The following is a 22,785-nucleotide window of genomic DNA, read 5'->3' on the forward strand; positions in this document are numbered from 1 at the left end:
GGCAGAACTAATCTGAGAAAGAAAAATATCTTCCAAATTTTAGTCAGTTGTTTAAACACTGACACTGATAAATATCTGTGCCTTGAAACAGCACTGGCCAATGGCAGATTTTGACAAAATTTAACTTATGATAGAAATATGTTCAGGAAGTAGTAATCTTTTTGGTACAACAGCAACAAAAATGATGCAGTGACTATAGTACTAATGTTTACTGATGCTCGAAATTTTTTTTATGGTTAGCTCAATGTACCACCTTATACCTTAGTTGTCTAAAATTTATAAAGAATTAATCAATATTAATTTAAAATTGTACATTCCTAATGTAGCATGCATGGAATAATAAACTCTTGAAGCGTACAAAATTTTGCTTGGTTCGGGCGTAAAAGTTAGAGCTGGAAAATAATTAAGAAATTTTATAATCACTTTTCAGAAAACTGATATTTTTTACATTGAGTGTTGTTGTTTTAAAATATGTGTATGTGTGTATTATTGACCAAACTAATTGACTCCTTGCAAATTTCATAATTCAAATTTTGGTGCTCATAATTTTATTTTCCTTGGAATTGGATTCCACTATACTTTTCATTGGACTAAGCAGATAGTATGTATCTAGATATATTGATAATTAATGTGGTACATTCGAAAAACCAATGAAACAAAAGTCATAAAAAATTAACAGTAAATCATAGGGACAAGTACTTAGTGCACCAATCAAAAATGTGATTTACTTCTGTACTACAATAAGGTCCTCATTGTAAAACATCAAAAGAAACATTTTCCAATTGCGTGAAATACACCGCCAGCTCAGTCATTTCCAACCGAGGACTGCAGTTTCGTGCTTATTAGCACTCATCAGCCCGGCTTAGGAAAGTGACTGAGCTGGAGATGGAAAACCTCATAAGGAAGCCAAGAGTGCGAAACAAACTGGTAGCTAATATAGAATAGTCACTTTCCTAAGCCGGGCTGATGAGTGCTAATAAGCACGAAACCGCAGTCCTCAGCTGGAAATGACTGAGCTGGCGGTGTATTTCACGTATTTCTGCTTTAGCCCTGGCTAATGGCAGTAATTTACTGAATATATTTTCCAATTGCTTTTTTAAGATCAAAAATTGGTTGGAAAATCAAGTCAGAAGTTATTTTATTTATTTATTTTATTTTTTATTTTTATTTATTTATTTATTTATTTTTTTGTGAAAGTTGCTCCGATGTGTTGTCACAATTATTTACTTTGCAGTATTTTTTAAAAAATTATTATTCAGTAGGCTAATTTTTTCCCCTGTCAGCTATAAAGTTATAATGTTACTTCGAATAATAAAGTTGACCAGTTAACTGTGTTTCAATATCAATATCGCATTTAGAGAGTATGTTTTAATTTATAGTTGATAGTCTTTTAAACACCTTGGAAATCATGTCTAGAAATCTTTTCCATCCAACATGTTTCAGGGACTGCCTTACTGCCATAGGCGTGCGCAGGGGGGTCACCAGGGGTACCGTGGTATCCTCATTAGCACACATAAATGAAATTTAATAAGTGGCTAAAATTTTACATTTTTACGTTCATGAATTTCTTACCTCATACACTTTAAAACTGCTTTTTTACTCACAATATTTGACAATTTTCCTTAAACGAGCAAGTAGAGAGCCTTTTAAAGTGCAACTTCAACCTCCTGGTACAGTGGTAACCTCATTTCTGAAGTCCTGCGCATGCCTATGCTTACTACTAGGTGGTTAATATTAACTTTCATGCTTTCATTTGAGCATCTCTTTGTGTCCCAAACATTTTATTTATCAGAAAAGTGACATAATTTGTAGATGATGGTTCATAGAAGCAATATTTTTCTAGCATTTCTGTAAAATCACTCTAGGAAATGTATTCCACCCTTTCTAAATTGCTTCTTCCACATTGTGGTCTGGAACTTTGTGCCTAATAAAGAAATGTGTGTGCTAGTCTATCCATCCACAATGATATATATATATATATATATATATATATATATATATATATATATATATATATATATATATATATATATATATATATATATATATATATAGTGTACTGAAGAAGCATATCTAGTCATTGCTCACTTTATTTGTTAGCTAATGTTGTGTATCATTGCTAAAAGAATTGTTAAAAGTTTTTATAATTTTGAAAATTACGTTATTTGTTTTACAAACTTATTTAGTTCTAATTGTGCTAATACATGAAATGTATCAAAGATATCTATTTGTAATGGGACTTTTAAGGAAGCATACCATTAGCAACATGAACCTAAAATTCAATGATTGTTGTTGCATTATGCAATGAGGAACCATTTTTATTTAATTTGCATTTGTATTATATCAATTTCAAGTATTTGTTTGCTAAGTGTGTCTAGAACAAATGCAGAAAGACTTGTAAGTTAAGTTTTCCTTTGGTGGTGTTTTGTTTTTCCCCCCAAATTAAAGAAAAAATTTTGTATAAAGTTTAGGTGAATTTTTAAAAATATTTACTGCATTCATAGCTTTAATTTTCCTCAAATATTCTTCTTTTTTTTTTTTTTTCAAAATTATTTTTTCTCATCTAGTTTTGAAGTTCTATCATTCCACAAACGGTTCAGTGAGGTCAGTTAGATCAGTAATTCTCAACCTGTAGTCTGCTAAAAACTAGTGTCCCTCAAACTATTTTCATGTGGTCTGCAAACAGCTAGTGAGCTTAATCTATATTATTTTATAGTTGTAATTAAATCTATTTAAGGAAACTTCTAGATTCGTAATGTAATTGTTGTGAAAATATTATTTATATCATATGTGGTACGTTTAGGATTCAAAAGGCTAACAAGTGAGTGAAAACATTGGGAACCACTGAGTTAGACTATTAAAACAATCCTATGGCTACAGCCACAAACTGTTGTTGTTGTTGTTCATCCCCAAAAACTAACAGGGTTATGTCAGGTTGATGACGTTGCACATTTTGCACTAGTCCAAAACCAACAATAGATTACCGAGGAGGTCTTGCTTGGAGAGCTCCAAACATGTAAGAATATGGTCAGGAGTATCTAAAGAACGTTTGGTGCAAGTTTCAAAGCACTTAGAACCCTCAGTCAATGGTCAGTGGGCATCTATGCCCACTGACCCACCAAGAAGTGGGAGAAAGCTGTTTTATCCTGCCTCCTGCAATCAAGTGCCACGGAGCATGAGAATGCTTACTCTAATGCCAGCAGTGTTTTGTTGGAAATAGCCATTTGGTTCTATTCCTAAATTTAGATTTAAATTTTAAGATAATAAAATACCAAATAGACCCTCGAATGAGGTAATGAATGCATTAATGACTGAGCTAAAGCAAGTTTTTATCTGAAGTAGTGGCACTGTGGTTAGGGAGACTCTCAGGTTTTGATTTTAACATGACTGCCAATCCAAATACAGTAGTTTATGCACATATGTATATATTGTTTTGATCAAAACACCACCTCTAGTAGATAATTCTGGCTGTGCAGGTGATCTATAGGAATGATACAGCTCCCTCAGAGTAAATCTTCGTATCATAGAGAATATTTAGTAAAAGCTTTAGCTATGCCAAATTTGACTAATAACATTATTACTTTGAAATGGTAAGAAATCAATGTGTACATTGTAAACATCATGCTTAAGATGAATGTAGGTGGGAAAAAGAATTAAGATTTTAAAATGAAATATTGAAGTTCTTTTTTCTCCTATTTAATATTTGTATATTTGTATTAGTTTTATTTAATTTATATCTAAAAAACCTTGTTGCCATTCATTTGATGTTATTCTTACCCAGTATATGCCCTAGTTCTTATAGGGCCCTGTTTTTTTTTTTTTTTTTTTTTTTTTTTTTTTTTTTTTTTTTTTTTTTTTTTTTTTGAGGCCTTTATTTTAGAAAAGAAAAGAGGTGATACAATTTTCGCTGATTATAACAATCATAAATCAAGTGAATTATGTACTTCAAAAATGTCTTATCTTATTTAGTTTTAAAAAATAGTTTTTCTTACTAAAACAGTTCTTAGTTATATACACGAGTCTCTCAGAAAAGCCAATATTTCAGTATTTTTTTTTAAAGGAAACAACTTTTGAAATTTTTGGTTTCTTAATTTCACCAGAAAAGTATTTACTTTTCTGTGATGATTTAATAACTATTATCCATTCCATAAAAATTTGCAAAGGTAGAAAAATATTGAACAATGAACATAATTGTATTAGTTTCTGAGAAAGACATATTTAAATCATTGAAATTATTTGTTAATATGCTTACTATTTTTAGTAACTACCAGTAATTGACTAAAGAATAGTTTCAACCGAAAGACTTATTTTTGAAAAAATATTGAATCATTTTTGGTCTTACAATACGGTTCTTTTTAGAGTAAAAAAGAAGAAAATTATTTTTAAAAAACTGAGCAGGGGTTGAGATTTGATGTTCAAAGAGAATTGATTACATTTTCGTTGCTGCAACAACAGCAGGCTAGAAAGACAATGTGATATATTTAAAACCTCTTCTGCTTAAGTAATAATTTATTAGTATTTTACTATGGATTTTGAAGTAACATAATCTGTTTTTATGTATTTTGTTTTTAAAAATTCATTTCATTCATTCTTTTTTCATAAGAAAGTAATGGTACATGATTTATTTATTTCATATCTTCTGTGTGTGTTGTGTTTCGACTAAGGATTTTTATTTGTTTTTACTTTTTTAATACCTTTTCGCCTGTGATACAATTCAAAACATACCAAATAACTGCTAAATCTGTGCAATATATGTCCTATTTACTTATTTCCAATGTAAGGAACAAGAATGCTTCAAATTTTAGCTTTTCTGTAATTGATATTGTAAAACCAATTAATTTTTATAAATAAAGATTGCATAAAAACTTAATTTCTATAAATTTTATTGTATTATATATGAGTAATGGAAAAGTAATATTGTGTATTGCAATAAGGGGATAGTTGGTTGAGTAAATGGTGTGCAATAAATGAAGAAAAGAAGAAAAAAAAACACCTCATTTTTTTATTTCATGTGTAAAAAATATATTTGAAAGATCTTTTTATTTCATTCACTGAAAATTACTCTAAAAAATCTAAAAATTGAAATTATTAGCTCTTGTACTATTCCTGAAGTAAAATGAATCAACCAATAAAAAGTAGGAATTCAAATCATTAAGTCCATGAACAAATTATTTTAAAACATATTATTTAAATGAAGCTCTGGAGAAACTCTAAAAAAACTACATAAAATACAAGCATTTTCACTATTTTACAGAAACAATGAGTAGGGTCTGGTGGGGGAAAGTGGTCAATGGGGTAAAGTGGTCATAATTCAAATAAATGGCTATAGCTTGGAAATTAATGTTCGAATAAATGTGAAAATTTTATTTTAGAGTAGTGCATTTATAAACTATATTTTGAATACAAAATTTTACAACTAGCAAAATTTAATTTGGTAAAAAAAAATATTTTGTGTAAATATGAAAATTCTTAAAATCTAAACACCTTTTTTAACTTCCTTGGGAAATTTTGTTTGTTAGAATTATGAACAGCTTGACTGCACAGGAAGCTTCCTACATGTCTCAAGAACTCTTACTCATTAGCAGTTAGCTGAATCTATTTTGAATAATTTGTTAGAACAATTTAAGCAAGATGGGGTAAAGTGGTCATAATATTAGGCTTAACAAATATTGTTCTTCTAAAGTCACTAAATCTTTAAGTATAAGGCAGATATAAATTAAATATTAATTTCCCTTAATATGTATTGTTTTTATAATAAACAGGGTTAAATATACGAGTATATGCGTATGTATATGCATATACACGTGCAGGCACGTATATATACGTATTCACATAAATACACCAATAAACACGTATTTGGGTACCTGCAAGTATTTGTTATCTATACAGATATACATTCGACTATACACGTATATTCCCGTTTATATACTCGTATTTATACGAACAATTATATACTCAGGGAGACATGTATATACGCGTACGTACTCGAGTAGACACTTGCATACAAGCATATGATATACATGTATACAGGGTGAGTCTAAACTCTTGGTCAAATTATTAAAAGGTGTTAGACGGGAGGACAAGAAGCAAGAATCGTAAGAAACATCCAGAATCAAACTCAAGGCTGACGCGCTACATGCACGCAAAGCGAGAAACTGATGGATGCAAAACATGTCACAAATTTATTACACAAAGACAATTTTACACAACATTTTAGATTTCAAGAAAACTTTAAAGTTATTGATGAAACTTGCGGCCGGCAGCTGTAATATATGCATCGCAATCACTCTGTTGCAATTACGAGACTTTTGAAAAACTTTCATCAGTCGCTGCACCTGCATTGCGATGCGTGTATTAGAACTACTACAGGCCGTAACTTTTAACAACTACTCTAAATATGTCTTAAAAACTAAAATGTTGAGTAAAATCATCTTTGTGTAACAAATTTGTGACCTGTTTTGCTAACGTCAGTTTCTGACCTTTTGTGCATGTAGCGCGTCAGCGACCATAAGTTCCTTATGATTCTTTGCTTCTTATCCTCCCCTTTCACACCACTTAGATTTTGCAAAAAATCTTGGATTCATTCTGTAAGCATACATGTATATTAGCGGATATACTCGTGGATATACGTTGATACATGTACTGGTGCACGTAAATGCACATATATACGTCTAACAGGTATATAATCGTGTTTCCACGTAAACATACGAATATACTCGTGCTTTCATATATATTTACATGAGTAGACACGTACAAACACGCACTGGATATATCCACGAATTAACTCGTGTATACTCGTATAAGTATGTATGTACACTTATTATATGCGTATATACGTCGAATGTACACGTATATACTTAGGTATGCAAGCATATACTCGAGATACAAGCGCAAAACACACATATGATGTTCTTTTCTATGCTTTACCTCGCATATACACGTGATACGTATATACTCGTGTAGACACGTATACACTCCTATAGGTAATCACGTATACATGCGTGAGTATATACGTGTACACGTATATACTTGAGTAGGCATGTGCATGCATCTGATGTATACATGTATCTATTCATATATGAACATGTTTACTCATGTCTACACGACACGTATAGTAGACCTAGTGTATACCCGTATATATTCGTACATATACTTGTAACTATAAAAATAATCGAAATATACAAAAATTATGGTTATTTGTAACGGTTTTGCAGTTTTTTTAAACTATGACCACTTTACCCCATGCTATGACCACTTTCCCCCATCCCATGGGGTAAAGTGGTCATAAATACAAAGGGAAATGAAAGTGTTATAAAACTACTTAAATTTAATACTTTTTTCCTGAAATGCAATGTACCATGTTCTTTAATAATGCAATGTAAAATAACAACAAAAAAAGTTGAAGTGTTTAAAGACTTTATTGTTTTTATTATCCACCTAAGTTGAAAACCTACGATTTTATGACCACTTTACCCCACCAGACCCTACTGAGTGATTGGCTATTGCTTGATTTTAATAAACTATCAGTAATACAGTGATTTCTCTTAATTGTTTCGTAATTGAATGAACGCTGAAGAACAGAGTGAGTGATTTTGTTGAACGACTTAATCAAATTCTGGAACTTAACTACGCCACCTGGTGGTGACTTAAGAAATTAACTAAAGAAGTACAACCTTGCAGTTTAGCACAGATAAGGTAGACATCTGATTTGGCAAGTGGTCTTTGTTGACCATCAGCTATTAGCCAGAGACTGCAACGCCTCCCATAATTAATTTGAATTGCAAATAATCAAGCGATTGGTTTTCCAGTAATTATTTGGACTAATTAATAGAAGAATGACCGGTATGTTGACAGAATCTCGTAACCTATTCGTAATTTAATTTCAGTGCGTCATTGTCATTCCTCACTACGTCAGTTAAAGGAATTACTTTAAGTCCCAAAACCATTGGAGTATTAGAAACACTTGATAACTGATTATTTGAAAGCTATTTGGTAACCATTCAGTAACCAATCATTGATTTGAAATATTTTTCAACAAAATTCAGAGAGCTATTTTATAGTTATTAGATATGATAATCTAATAACTGCCGAATTTTAAAATTTCAACCCCTCCCCTACATATATCAAAAGCTAAGATTTAAACCTAAACAGGGGGGGACGAACATTTCGTCTTGGTAAAACTGGGGAGACACCCATTCAAAGTGAAGCTCTAAATAACTGATTATTTCACTTGATCAGTTATTCAATTACAGATCACTTGCAAGAATCACTCAAAACCAATCATTTGAGCAATCATTCAGAATTCAAATGTTAAAATTATAGAGTTCTCGAATAATCCTGCACAATTCATTAATGCAATAATGAGCTTTCAATAATTACCAGCATTATTTTAGAGAAGCCATAGAAGGATCCAAATCATTTTCATTGTACGAAGCATATAATATTTTCGTTATTTTGTTTAAGATAGCATCTGACCAGGAAACAGGCATAATTGTCATCAATTGGTAAAAGATCCTGTACTGGATCGCAGCTGCAGTGTACTTTACCTCTGGATTCACATTCCGCACAGCATCGTCCACATTTTGCAATAACGGAGAATCTTCGAATCTTGCCGGGCTGGTAAGTCCGTACGTCTTCATGGTAATGCTGTGGTACAGACGGAAAAAGCTTCCGAATTCATTTCTGTCTTCTTCCGACATGGCTTCCCACATTTCCAATGCGTTCTGCCGATGCTGAGACATGATGGAAGTCAACCTTGCAAAATCTCCTGGTTGGATGAGTATGACTCGTATCCCATGCATACGATGTAACTCGAGTCTGAGGGCATTGCTGAAACCTTCTAAGGCGAACTTTGTTGCACTGTAGACACTTAGTCCAGGATATGCGATGGAACCATTGACGCTGGTAATAGTAATGATCCTGCCTGTTTGAGATACATAGAAAGTGTTACAGCCAAAACGTAAATTTTTATATTCTAACACTCGAAAATTTCAGAAAACATTGCAATTTGGCATTGTTCTTCAAAATACAGTGTTATGTTTAATCTGATAACATGATGTGAACAGTAAAAAAGCTGTTAGGGTAACGGCACCAGTAACAGACACGGGTTCAGTAAGAAACAGTCATAAGTTTGGATTTAAATAAAAAGAATTTTAGGCAGGTGAAACTAATGTTACTGTGGCCCATGAATACGGTTCAACAATCTAGTGTTTATTAAGTGAATTTTATGAGCCAGTTGGTATTTACAAGACAGTGCTGGAAGGCTATGAACAGACACCACGAAGTCAGCTCGTGTTTCATGTTAATTTGTATTTAACGAGGCTTTAGTTCTAAAAATAAAGAACTTTTGCACGTTTTGAAGGGGAATTTTATCCATTACCCATCCTTTCCTCATCCTATCTGTTACTGGATGTCATCAGATTTTTCGATGTCCGTTACTGGGGATCGGACCTTCTTTGGAAATTGAGCAAATAAAAATATAATTAACAAATTCAGAAGATCCAGAAGCAGCCAAACATCAGATGAGATGTAGTTGCATGAGAGAAAAATAGTTTAAAAAGTCTAAATACATTAAAAGGCTCTGAAAATTGAGTTAACTTGAGAGCGATGCCTTAAGCATGCCTGTTACTGGTGCCCTTACCCTATCTATCAGTTTTTTAAGTATGAAAGTAACCAGTTCAGCAAGTTCCTGCCCTATACCTGTTTTTTTTTTTTTTTTTTTTTTTTTTTTTTTTTGCGAAAAACAGCTGTAGAGCATGAAACTTTGCAAAACAAGCCTTGGTGTTTCACAAGCTTCATGAAGAGCAACTTAAATTTGTTATTAATGTTATTTGAGTTTAAAGCATAAGTAAAAAACGAAAAAAGCCAGAAGCCGCTCTAGTACTTTAATTTAATAAGAATCAAATTAATATCCCAGCAAATTTTCCTTAAAAGTTACTATTTGAAGTCAAAATTTTTTAACTGAAGGCAAGGTTTTCATTATTGAACAATGGTGTTTATTAGAACTTCATCATTATAAATTGAGGAAAAGTTTGACCTGCAGAATTATACTCTCAAATCTCAAGTTTAGTTTCTTGCAGAACAGAAAAAATCGTCACAAAAGTTCATATGCGATTTGAAACTTTACGAATGTAGGTTATGCTTTACTGTTTGGGAAAATATGTCAATCTTGACTACTAATAAAAGTTCAAAGTCTTCCTGGATGTCTGGATTTCTGTGACACGCATGGCGCCTAGACCGTTCAACCAATTTTCCTGAAATTTGACACAAAATTAGTTGTAGCATGGAGGTGTGCACCTATCTCATTTCATCTGATATAATTGTTGTGAAAATACTATTTCTGTCCTATGTGACTCGCTTAGGATTCGGAAGGATACCAAGTGGTCCTCATAAGTGAAAAGGTACTAAAGCCACTGTAGTAAACAACGTTTACAGAAAAGGTAAATAAAATGTGTCGATTAGAGAACAAATTAATGTTCTTATTAGTAGATAAAAGTACTTTTAAAAAATATATATGGGTCATGGTATTCATTGACTGATTTTTCATAGTTTGTTAACAGTCAAATGAAATTAGCATTTTCTGAAAAATTACTTGCATTCACATCCGGAAGAACCTATTTTTAATTATTTTTACTGTATCGAAAAATATGATTTTAGTGTCGCTCTTACAAGAGTCACTAATTTACTCAAAAAGAAAACGTTTGAATTTTTGAAACTATTTTTCTGTACTTGCTTAGATACGTTTAAGCTAACCATCTTAGAATTTATCTTTCAAAGTTGGTCTTTGGACAAAGGAAGTTACATTTAGGCTTGCCAGATTTCTGAAACGCTCAACCGGGACACCGGAATGCTCCCTCCCCCCCCCCCCTCCCGAGTCGCTAATATTCAAAAAAGTACACATCCCTATGGTTACTAATTTCGAGCCTAAATCAGGGGTAATAATAAATGACACAAGCGGATAAATTTGAACATTTTATTTCTTACATGCAAAAATTTATGCGTTATTCTTTAGTAAAAAAAAAACACTTTGAATGAAGAATAAACATTTGAACAATATTTTGCTTTTAATCTTGATGTAAATCCAAGTTAATCCGATATTATTTTGTTAAGTCAATGTTTCAAATAACAAAGTAGGTACTCTAAATAACACAGGTCAACAAAAAAAACCTTTTTTTCTCTGTTTCTGTTTTAATGCATGAATTCTGATGCTATGCATCGAAAAAGACTAAAATATCCCTCCAAAACTTTCAAAGTTTGTTTTTTGTCTGGTTTACGTCTAAAAGTATGATTTGGAATTTTAACTGATTAGCATAAGGAAAAAAAAAATGAATTGATTTTTGAATCTACTTCTTACAAATTTATCGTCTGCTCAGGAACATAACTAGGCCATTTCCGAACAGAGGCACGACCTCGTTTTCGCGCCCCCATCCCCCCTCTTAAAATAAAAGAAAAGTCTTGGAGAAATTTGATAGCACTAGGACCATACTCATCAGCTCGACAGAGTTCAATGATTTAGACCTGCCCAAGAATAAAGCAGACTCTGGGTTACCGACTAAAACAGTGGAACTTGCTTGAAAATAATGTGAAAGTAACTGATCAAAGGGATTGTCATGAATTTTTTTTGTGTTTTTACCAAAGATGGACTTTGTTACTGTAATAACGTGATGGGTTTGTTCGAGGACATTGGAATACCATGCATATATTCTGACTGGCGACTTTTCATTGATAAGCTCGGCAAAAAGCTTAAAATCAGTCCTTCTTCACAACAGAAACCAATTACCCACTCTTCCCTTAGCACATTCTGTGATGTGCAAGGAAATTTACGATATGGTTAAAACGATACTGGAGAAACTAAAATATACAGAATATGATTGGCCAGTAGTAGGAGCTTTCAAGATGGTTAGTTTTCTGGTGAGAATCCAGGGCGGGTATACTAAGTATCCCTTTGCCACCATTGCAGAGCAAATTCAGTACATTACCAACAGCGTATATGGCCTGATCGAGTCGAATTTCAGGTAGAGAAACATAATGTCGAATCGGGACCAAGTATGCCACCATTGCATATAAAATCTGGCGTAATGAAGAAATTTGTGGAAACTCTGGATCAAAATTCTAAAGCTTTTGAATATTTAAAGAAATTTTTTTCCCAAATTACCTGAAGCTAAAGTAAAATCGAGTGTTTTCGTTGAACCACGAATAAAAATATAAAAATGACCAGTGATGAGTTCACACAATTGCTCAATACTAATGGAAAACAAGCTTGGAAGGAAAGTCTTGTTTTTCTCGGAAACAACACAGCTAACAACTATTAAGAATTGATTGAAAACATGCTTGAAAGCTTTAAATTTTGAAACTATAGTAGTGTCTCATAAACTTAATATGCTACACGCTCACCAAAACCAATTTGAAGACAATATGGGTGCCTACTCAGAGGAGCCACGTGAGTGGTTTCACCAAGATATGTTGTATTTTGAAAAATGTCACCAAGAGCAGAATAATGAGATTATGATGGGATATTATATTTACGGTTTAATACGAGACAATCCATAAAAACATACCAAAACTATTCATTTTTGAGCTCGAATTTTATTATTTTACGTTTATGTGCTATAATTTATTATATTATTTTTAAATTAAAAGAACTAAAGTTCAGCAAAAAAATTTCTATTTGAGTCTTTTAAAAAAAATCCTGTATTTCACTTAAGAATTCAAAACATTCCTCTAGTTTCTACAAAAACAAATTTTGATCAAAATAATTATTTTTCCCTTTATTAGAAACATAAAACAAACCACAATTTAATACTCAGCAGCCAGAAACAAAAATCATGTTGACCTGTGTAATCCTTCACAATTACTTATTTTTAGATTTGTTTGGTTATCTGTAACCAATTTATCTTTTTCCGGGACGTGAAGCAATCCGACCAGGACACCGGAATTTTGCCTGAAAACCGGGACTGTCCCGGTCAAACCGGGACGTCTGGCAAGCTTTCGCGAGTATTCAAAAAGGAACCACGGATGATAGGGACTCGAGTAAATTTTTTTATCACAGTGAAATTTTCAGAAACTATGAGAAACTCAACTCCCCCCCCCCTCGTAAAAAAATAGACATATGCAAACAAAAATTGTTGAAAAGAAACATTTTTAAAGTTTTCTTTTTTTCTTTTTTTTTAAGCCTTTTTTTCGAAATTTCGGATTACAAACACCCCTGGCTAGTTTTTAGCGTGTTTTAGATGGTAGTTCATTCTCAGTGCTAGGAAGAAAAAGAAATTATGAGCCTAAACCTGCGGTAATAATAAGTGACACAAGCAGATAAATTTAAACTGCTTATTTTTTTATTTTTTTTATGTTAATATTTATTAGTTACTTCAGTTTGAAGAAATACTTTTAATCTTTTAATGTGGAATAAAAACTTGAATGATATTTGCACGTATTTTTCACTAGCTAGGACTTTTTTTTAGAAAGTATCTTTTGGTTTTAATGTTGTTGTAAAAATCTTCACAAGCAGATTCGATATTGATTTTACAAGTCTATGTTTCAAATGGCAAAGTAATTATCAAAGAAATTCCTTTACACTTAATTATTTTTAGACTTTTTGGGTCATTTAATCAAATTTGTCTTTCTCCGGGACCTGAATTAACCGGCCGAGACAGCAACTGTCAAACCGGGACGTCTGACAAGCCTACTATTAATACTTTCAGGTTGATTCACCGAAATTTCACTTGATTTGGAAACAGTACAGTTCTTTTTTATCCACGAATGAAAACTTTTTTTTATATTTAAAAAACGTTGCATAAAATAAAAACTGGTAGCAAATGTTCCTCCACCTACTTTTCAGCCTACTTTCCCAGTAAAAGACAGCGAAAGAAGAAAAAGCATGAAAGAAGGCTTAATGCATCTTAAAAATATCTCGAAAAACAAAAAAAAAAAAAAAAAAGTCAAAAATAGTTAGATAAATATTGAAAAATTAACAAGAAGTTCTGTCTAGAACTAGACGAGCCTACTTTCCCGTATACGTATACTACTTTCAAGAACCTGATCAATATTATTCTCAAAAATAGCTAAAATCGCAATTTTTTTCAAACATATTTTTAAAATACTTTAAGATGATTTCTAGGAATAAAATATTCCTCACTCATCTAAAAAAATTAAATGCGTAAAAAAATAGCAGCAACTTTTAAACAAAGCAGCTAATACACTTTTTTCCATTAAAAAAATTCTTTAACAGCTTTCAAAACGAAAAAATAATAATTAAAATTAATAAGCTCATTAAAATAAATACATCATATCAAAAAAGAAAAAAAAATCGTTTCTTTTTTCCCCTGTTGCCAAAAGCAATTTTTTAAATGAATTAATGCACTTACCAAAATAAATAAAAACAATAAGATGTCCACTTAAAGAAAATATTTTCATTGTCAAAAAAAAAAAATCGTCTGCGCATATTTTTATGTAGAAACATAAATGACTTCGAGTTAATTCGCCGAAAACTGAATACCTAAATCAAAATTTTAGCGTAAAAATAAAAACAAGTCAGATCAACAATAATTATTTCACAGTCAGAACCATAGCTGCGGAGTCAGAGTCAGAGTCAATCTCATTTCGGGGTAAAGGAGTCGGAGTCGAATATTTAAGAATCGGAGTCAGTCATTTGTCCTCCGTGTATAAATTTTTGCCAAAGTTACGAAGTCAGAGTCGAAGTCGGGGAGTCGGAGTCCGATTAATTGTCGGGCATAGGAGTCGGAGTCAAGTTCCCCTAAGTTCTCGGAGTCGAAGTATGTAGTTTGGCGTCAAGAGCTATTTCCAACAAAATTTGTTTGAAAAAAATCCGCCTTCAAATACGGAATCTACATTGACTTTCAGTTTCCCCGTAGGCGCTAATGTTAAAGGATTTGAATTATTCAAAATTGAACGGAAAATTGTTCAAATCAAAAAGATATTTTATATACAAGTTTTTCATCAAAAGCTTTTTCCTACAAAGTTTGTTTGAAGCAAATTCGCCTCACAGTTCGGAATTGCCTTGAATTTCCCCGTATACGCTAATGTTAATTTTTTTTGAACTGTTCAAAATTGAACAAAAAATAGTTCAAATCAAAAAGTGAAATATGGGAATGAGGTGTCTTCGCCGAGATCTTTCGAACAAAAAAAAGTTTGTTCGAATCGGACTATTCATTCAAAAGTTATTAGGGGGGGACAGACAGACAGACAGACATTTTTCCTCATCTCAATACCCTACTTTCCAATTTTTAATTTATCAATATTTATTTAATTATTTTATTTATTTTTGACTTTTTTTTTGTTTTTTGCGATATTTTTAAGATGCATTAAGCCTTCTTTCATGCTTTTTAGCCTACTTTCCCAGTAAAAATCAGAGAAAGAAGAAAAAAGCATGAAAGAAGGCTTAATACATCTTAAAAATATCCCGAAAAACAAAAAAAGTCAAAAATAAATAAAATAGTTAGATAAATATTGAAAAATTAAAAATTGGAAAGTAGGGTATTGAGATGGGGAAAAATGTCTGTCGGTCTGTCTGTCTGTCGGTCTGTCTGTCTGTCCCCCCCTAATAACTTTCGAATGAATAGTCCGATTCGAACAAACTTTTTTTTGTTCGAAAGATCTCGGCGAGGACACCTTATTCCCATATTTCACTTTTTGATTTGAACCATTTTTTGTTCAATTTTGAACAGTTCAAAAAAACTTAACATTAGCGCCTACGGGGAAATTCAAGGCAATTCCGAACTGTGAGGCGAATTTGCTTCAAACAAACTTTGTAGGAAAAAGCTTTTGATGAAAAACATGTATCGAAAATATCTTTTTGATTTGAACAAGTTTTCGTTCGATTTTGAACAGTTCAAATCTATTAACATTAGTGCCTAAGGGGAAACTGAAAGTCAATATAGATTCCGAACTTAAAGGCGGATTTACTTCAAACAAACTTTGTTGGAAATAGCTCTTGACGACCTACTCCCGACTCCGACTCCTAGAATTTAGGGGCACCTGACTCCGACTCTGACTCCTGTGCCCGACAATTAATCGGACTCCGACTCCCCGACTTCGACTCTGACTTCGTAGCTTTGGCAAACATTTATACATGGAGGGCAAATGACTGACTCCGATTCTTGGATATTCGATTCCGACTCTTTTATCCCAAAATGAGATTGACTCCGACTCCGCTGCTGTGGTTTTAACTGTGAAATAATTATTGTTGATATGACTTGTTTTTATTTTCACGCTAAAGTTTTAATTTAGGTATTCAGATTTCGGCGAATAAACTCAAAGTCATTTATGTCAAAGATATGCGCAGACGATTTTTTTTTTTTTTTTTTGTCAATGAAAATTATTTTTTAAGTTGACATTTTATTGTTTTTATTTATTTTGGTAAGTGCATTAAATCGTTTAAAAAATTATTTTTGGCAACAGGGGGAAAAGAAACGATTTTTTTATATGATGTATTTATTTTAATGAACTTATTATTATTTTTTTTTCCGTTTTGAAAGCTGTTAAAGATTAGTTTTTTTAATTGAAAGAAGTGTATTAGCTGCTTTGTTTAAAAGGTGCTGCTATTTTATTTGTTCTTTTTTTTAAAGAAAAGTAAGGAATATTTTATTTCTAGAAATTAGCTTAAAATATTTAAAAAATTATGTTCGAAAAAATTTGCGATTTTAGCTATTTTTGAGAATATTGATCAGGTACTAGAAAGTAGTATGGGTGTACGGGAAAGTAGGCTCGTCTAGTTCTAGACAGAACTTCTTGTTTTTCTTCTTTTTCTGACTTTTACTTGGAAAGTAGGCTAAAAATTGGAAAGTAGGGTATTGAGATGAAAGAAAAATGTCTGTCGGTCTGTCCCCCCTTAATAACTTTTGAATGAATAGTCTGATTTGAACATTTTTTTTCTTGTTAGAAAGATCTTGGCGAGGACATCTCATTCCCATTATTCATTTTTTGATTTGAACAATTTTGCGATCAATTTTCAACAGTTCAAAAAAACAACATTAGCGCCTACGGGGAAATTCAAAGCAAAAATAAATCTTGAACTTCGAGACAAAGTGGCTCCAAACAAACTTTGTAGGGAAAAGCTTTTGATGAAAAACATGTATCGAAAATATCTTGATTTGAACAAGTTTTTGTTCAATTTGGAACAGTTCAAATCTCTTAAAATTAGCACCTCGGTTAAACTGAAAGTCAATATAGATTCCGAACTTAAAGGCGGATTTACTTCAAACAAACTTTGTTGGAAATAGCTCTTGACGACCTACTCCCGACTCCGACTCCGACAATTTTGGGGCTCCTGACTCCGACTCCCATTCCTGTGCCCGAAAATTACTCAGACTCCGACTGAATCTGATTTCGTAGCTTTGGCAAAAATTTATGCACAGAGGAAAAATGACTGACTCCGACTCTTAGAAATTCGACTCTGACTCCGACTCTTGTATCAAATAATGAGTCCGACTCCGTGTCTGCACATATTGGTAGACTTGCAGACTTTTTGGGGAAATGACAGATTACAACTCCGAATCTTTGAATTTAAAACTTTCGGCTCTCGAATCTACCACTTTTGTCCCAAAATCAGATGGACTCCGACTCTGACTCCGCAGTCATGGTTTTTACTGTGAAATAATTGTTTTTAATATGTTTTGATTTTATTTTCAAGCTAAAGTTTTAAGTTATGTATTCAGTTTTTGGCGGAGAAATTCGGAGTCTTTTATGTTTCTACATAAAGATATGCGCAGACGATTTTTTTTCGACAGTCAAAATTATTTCTTTAAGTTGACATTTTATTGTTTTTATTTATTTTTGAAAGTACATTAATTCATTCTTTTAAAAAAAATTTTGGCAACGGGGGAAAAACAAACGATTTTTTTATATATATATGATGTATTTGTTTTAACTAGTGTTCGCCCAGTGGTCGAAATTCGACCATATTCATAAATGAATATCTGAGAAAACTTGTATGAATTTAACTAATTCTAACATTTTTATTTCTACTCTTACTCATTTTTACTGCATATCTGGAAGCATGCAATTTTTATATGTACACAAAATAACAAACAGTAATAATTTATTTCAATTTTGCATTTTATCTGTTAATCTCAAAATAAATGGATGAAAGGGGATATTTCGGTAATGGGGTCGTTTCCGAAATTTTAAAAGTGTTTTTAAGAATGCTCTTTCAGGAAAAAATAAAGGTTTTAACCATTTTTTAAATTATTTGAAAACATTTAATATTTTTTAACTATTATTTTAATCGATGCGCAGATTGAAATTCATTTTTTACGCTTCTGCACATGGCATCAAAAGCAATGAAATGCCATTCACTGATGTCATTAGCGCATAACGCAAATTATCATAACCTGGAATCATGGTTGGCAGCAAAGCGTATAAATTTTGCTCGGCTATGGAGTAGCGTGCCAAAGTACGTCACTTGTAACGTCATAAAGACCACGCTTTATTTCCAAAATCAAACATTTAAAAAAAATAATAATAAAAACTAACTGTCGGGAAAATAAAAGTTTTTCTGGTTCCACGTTATTTCTTTTGCTTATTCAATCAATTTCATTGGCTAAAAGTAGTACTTTTAACTGAAGAAAACAATCCCATCAAGAAATTGGCGTGGTCGTCAAATTTCTGGCTTGAATAATTTTATTTTGGATGCCATGATGTTTTGTGCTTACCCTATGCAAATAGACCTTTCCCTCCTCTTTGTTTACGTATGCAAAAGAAAAACATTTTCGCGCTGGCAATGGAAACAAAAAATTTCACGCCAATGGATAAAAATCACCAATTATCCAATTTTAGAATGGAATGAAGCAGCAAAACTCAGTTTATACGTAAAACTTCTGCGTGAACAATATATCTACATAGTATAAAATGAAGTCTCCAAAAAGCGTCTGTGTGTTTGAACTCGCAAAAGTCGAGAACTACCCGGCCGATTTCGCTGAAATTTTCAGTTTGTTCCTTTAAGCTCTGAGAAGGTTTGCAGGCCAGTTCGAAAAAAATTCGATGAATAGTTCTTTTTTTTATTCCAATTTCGACCCAATTTTCACGTAAATTCCCGAGTATGGGAGTGAAAAATTACTTGCATATATCAATATTACATATCGTTGGAAAGAGTAGAATTTCCCGCGTTCTACGCAGTTTGTTCCAATGCTCTAAATTACTTACGGCAGGAGTTATTTGCTTTTTTAGATCGAATGTGTTTAGGCTTAGCTGAAATTTAAGCACTACTTTCTTCATTAAATCTATTATTAAAAAGCGAAGGAATTGTCCTACAGTTTTCTTTTTGACACCATTCGAATGAGCTGCTTTTTTTACTCCAGATCTATAATTCGACCTATGACCGAAAGTTTAACCCTCTATCTCCATTAGAAAAAAAGTTACAAGCAAATTCAATTAAGTTCAAAAATCTCTTCTGTATTCAAGTGTTTAACCATTTTATCTTGCGGTTCCACCGTAACGCTTATTGAATCCATTGTTCATTTCAATCTTTCCCACTTTCAATTCTTAAGCTTATTTTATTTTGTGTTTCCATGGTTACGCTTTTTAAATCCTTCTTTCTCATTTTATTTTAATTTCTTAAAAGTATTTTAATATCTGTCGTCATTGTTTGGAGGAGAAATTTTGCATGATGTTTTTTTTTTCTTTTATTTAAGCCTGATTGTTGAATATACGTTACTTGACACAATTTTTATTTTCAAAGTAGGACCGGGCAAAGCCGGGCAACGCAGTTATTTACTTATAAAACTTCTACTATTATTGAGTCATTAGAAATATAAATTTCCAAGTATGAAAGGAACGAACTCGACTCGTGGCAACATATAACTGTCCATTCGAAAACACTGGACGTCGCAAAAAAAGTACTATTCAAAGAAAAGGTCGTCTTTGAGATTTGATTATGGTTAAGGGCGGTGCATAACTGATGTCACACCTTTCAACACTTTCGACCCTCTCCCCCTTTTGTCACAAATTTTGCACTTCACCATACTCCCTCTTCCCTTAGTCACATGTCACGCTGTTTTCCATAAACGTCCCTATTTAAAAAAAGCTTGTTGTCACATTCTTCCCATTGTATGCCCCTCTTGTCATGTCTTTCCTCTCCCTTGTCACAAACTGTTACTATTTCGTGAACCCCACCTTAAAGCGGGTCTTCATTTGTGGACAGCCCCTATTTTGTGGCAACCGTATGCAAATATACATTTCCCTACTCTTTGTTTTCGTACGCAAAGTAAAAACATTTCTCGAGCTGCAATTGGTGCCAAACATTTGACGCCAATAGATGAAGAGCGCCTGCCAATTTAACAATTATCGAAATCTTCCCGAATGAAATGATCCTGCAAAACTCAGATTATACGTAAAACTTCTGCATGAACAATGCTTCTTTTGATAAGTTTAATATTATTGAGTAAGTTGCCTTGACCTCTGTCGTTAGAATTATTAAGTTCCAAACAATCAAACAAACGAATCCTACTTGCTACATTAAAAATTGTCCATTCAAAAACACTGGACGTCGCAATAAAAGTGCTATTTTTTTAAAAAAAATCGTGTTTGAGATTTGTTTACGGTTTATATTAGGAAAAACTGACTAATGCACTTTTCAAAATTTTTGATCCCTCTACCCTTTGTCGCAAAGTTTTTCACTTACCATAAACCATCTTCCCTTTGCCACATTTCATACTGTTTTTCATAGACGTTCTGATAAAAAAAAAAGCTTGATGTCTCATTACCCCCATTGTACGTTTCTCTTTTCATTTATTTCCCCCGCCTTGTCACGAACGGTTACAATTTAATGAACCTCACCTTAAAGAAGGACTTCATTCGTAGTCAATTCCTTTCAAATAGACATTTCTGTACTCCTTTTTTAAGAATGCAAAAGAAAAATATTTCTCGCCCTGGCATTGGTGCCAAAATGGATAAAGTTCGCCTATTTCACAATGGAGTCGTTTCCAAAATTTTAATAGTAGTTTTTTTTTCTGAAAGAGCATGATTAAAAACATAGGATCTAACCATTTTTTAAATAATTTGTTTATGTTTAATATTTTTAAAAAATTACTTAAATCGGTGTGCTTTCATTATTTACGCTTCTGCCGATGACATCACAAATGATGAAATGCCATTCAGTGTTGCCATTCACAGAGCAAAATATTTAATTCGTATCTTTACTCATATGTATTGGCAACGATATGGTTGATAGCAAGCGTACAGCGCAATTTTAATTCGCTTCTTGATTATTATAACGTGGAAACCTGGTAGAAAGATGTGCCAAAGAGCATCATTTGTGACGTCATCAAGACCACGCCTTGTTTGAAAAATCGGACATTTTAAAAAACTAATTAAAAAAATAAATGTTGGGAAAATAAAAGTATTTTCCGGGTCCTTTTTTTTTTTTTTTTTTTTGGTTTATTCTATCAATTTCAGTGACAAAAAGTACTACTTTTGACTGAAGGAAACAACTCCATTGTCTACGCGAAAGCACTGGCCGTCGTAATAATACGCCAATTTTATCAAAAGTTTCACCTTGAGATCTGTTTGTGGTGATAGCAAATGCAGGTATTATTGGGAGCTGGAACTGAAAGTCATCCCTCACTCCGTAAAATGATTTATTTAAATATTGAAATTGCGAAAACATAATCAAAATGAAAATATTTTAAATGCTCGTAGTTACCCAAAAAGCCTCAATAATAAAAACAAATGCAAGTACTTCATTTCTTTATGCTCAAGCGAGAATTGGCAACACTACAATATTATCCAGCAATTTCTTCACGCTATGTCGCGTGAAAAAGCAAATAAAAATGAATGTTCACTAACTTTTACTTGCTTTTAGCGCGTTTTCTAGCCATTTTAGAGGATTGGCATTTTCGAACGGTAAACCGGGTAGAACGTGGTTTATAGTATTTTGTACGAGCTTTCCAACTATATGCTAAAATGCATTTTTCAAGTAGAAAGAGCTGTTTAAAAAACCAATTTAAAACTTAATGTTTCACGCTTCCAACAATGAGTTTCAACAATGGAAAGAAGATAAAATTAAAATTTTTGAGTTTCGCTAACTAAAAAACGCTTATAATTATTTTTTTCTAGTGAATTTAGGTCATTGGGCCTTGGGCGCCCTGACAATTTCTTCGTTAGGAACATTTTTTAAAGACCTTTCCAAACATATCAAATTAGAAAAAATTGGACCATCCGTTCGCGTAGAAAGAGCAATTTAGGACGGAAATGCGTTTTTTATTAATATCTCCTTTAATTAGCGTTCGATTTCAAAATTTTTTATTGATAACACTAAAACTCGACAATAGCTACCGAACAAAAAAAGAATGAAGAAAATCGGTTCACAAACAGAGGAGAAATCGGTACCGAAAGAAAACGGCTTGCCTATTAATATATAAAGAAGCTTTTAAATTGAATTCTTTTTTTGCCTTTTTGAAAGCGGTTGAAGATTGTTTTTTTGATGGAAAAAATGTATTTAGCTGCTTTGTTTAAAAGGTGCCGATATTTTACTTGTTCTTTTATTTATTTTTTACGTATCCAATTCTTTAGATGAGCGAGGCATACTTTATTTCTCGAAATCAGTTTAAAATATTTAAAAAATATGTTTGAAATAATTTACGGTTTTACCTAATTTTGAGAATACTGATCAGATACTAGAAAGTCGATATTGGTATATGGGAAAGTAGGCTCGTTTAGTTCTAGACAGAACTTCTTGTTTCAATTTTCATAATGCCAAAACCCAAAATCAAAATAATAGAATATTTGAACTTATTTAAACAATACTTGTCCATGAGTCGGGTAAAATGAACGCAT

The sequence above is a fragment of the Uloborus diversus genome, chromosome 8 (assembly GCF_026930045.1).
Source record: "Uloborus diversus isolate 005 chromosome 8, Udiv.v.3.1, whole genome shotgun sequence".
NCBI classification, from domain to species: Eukaryota; Metazoa; Arthropoda; class Arachnida; order Araneae; family Uloboridae; genus Uloborus; species Uloborus diversus.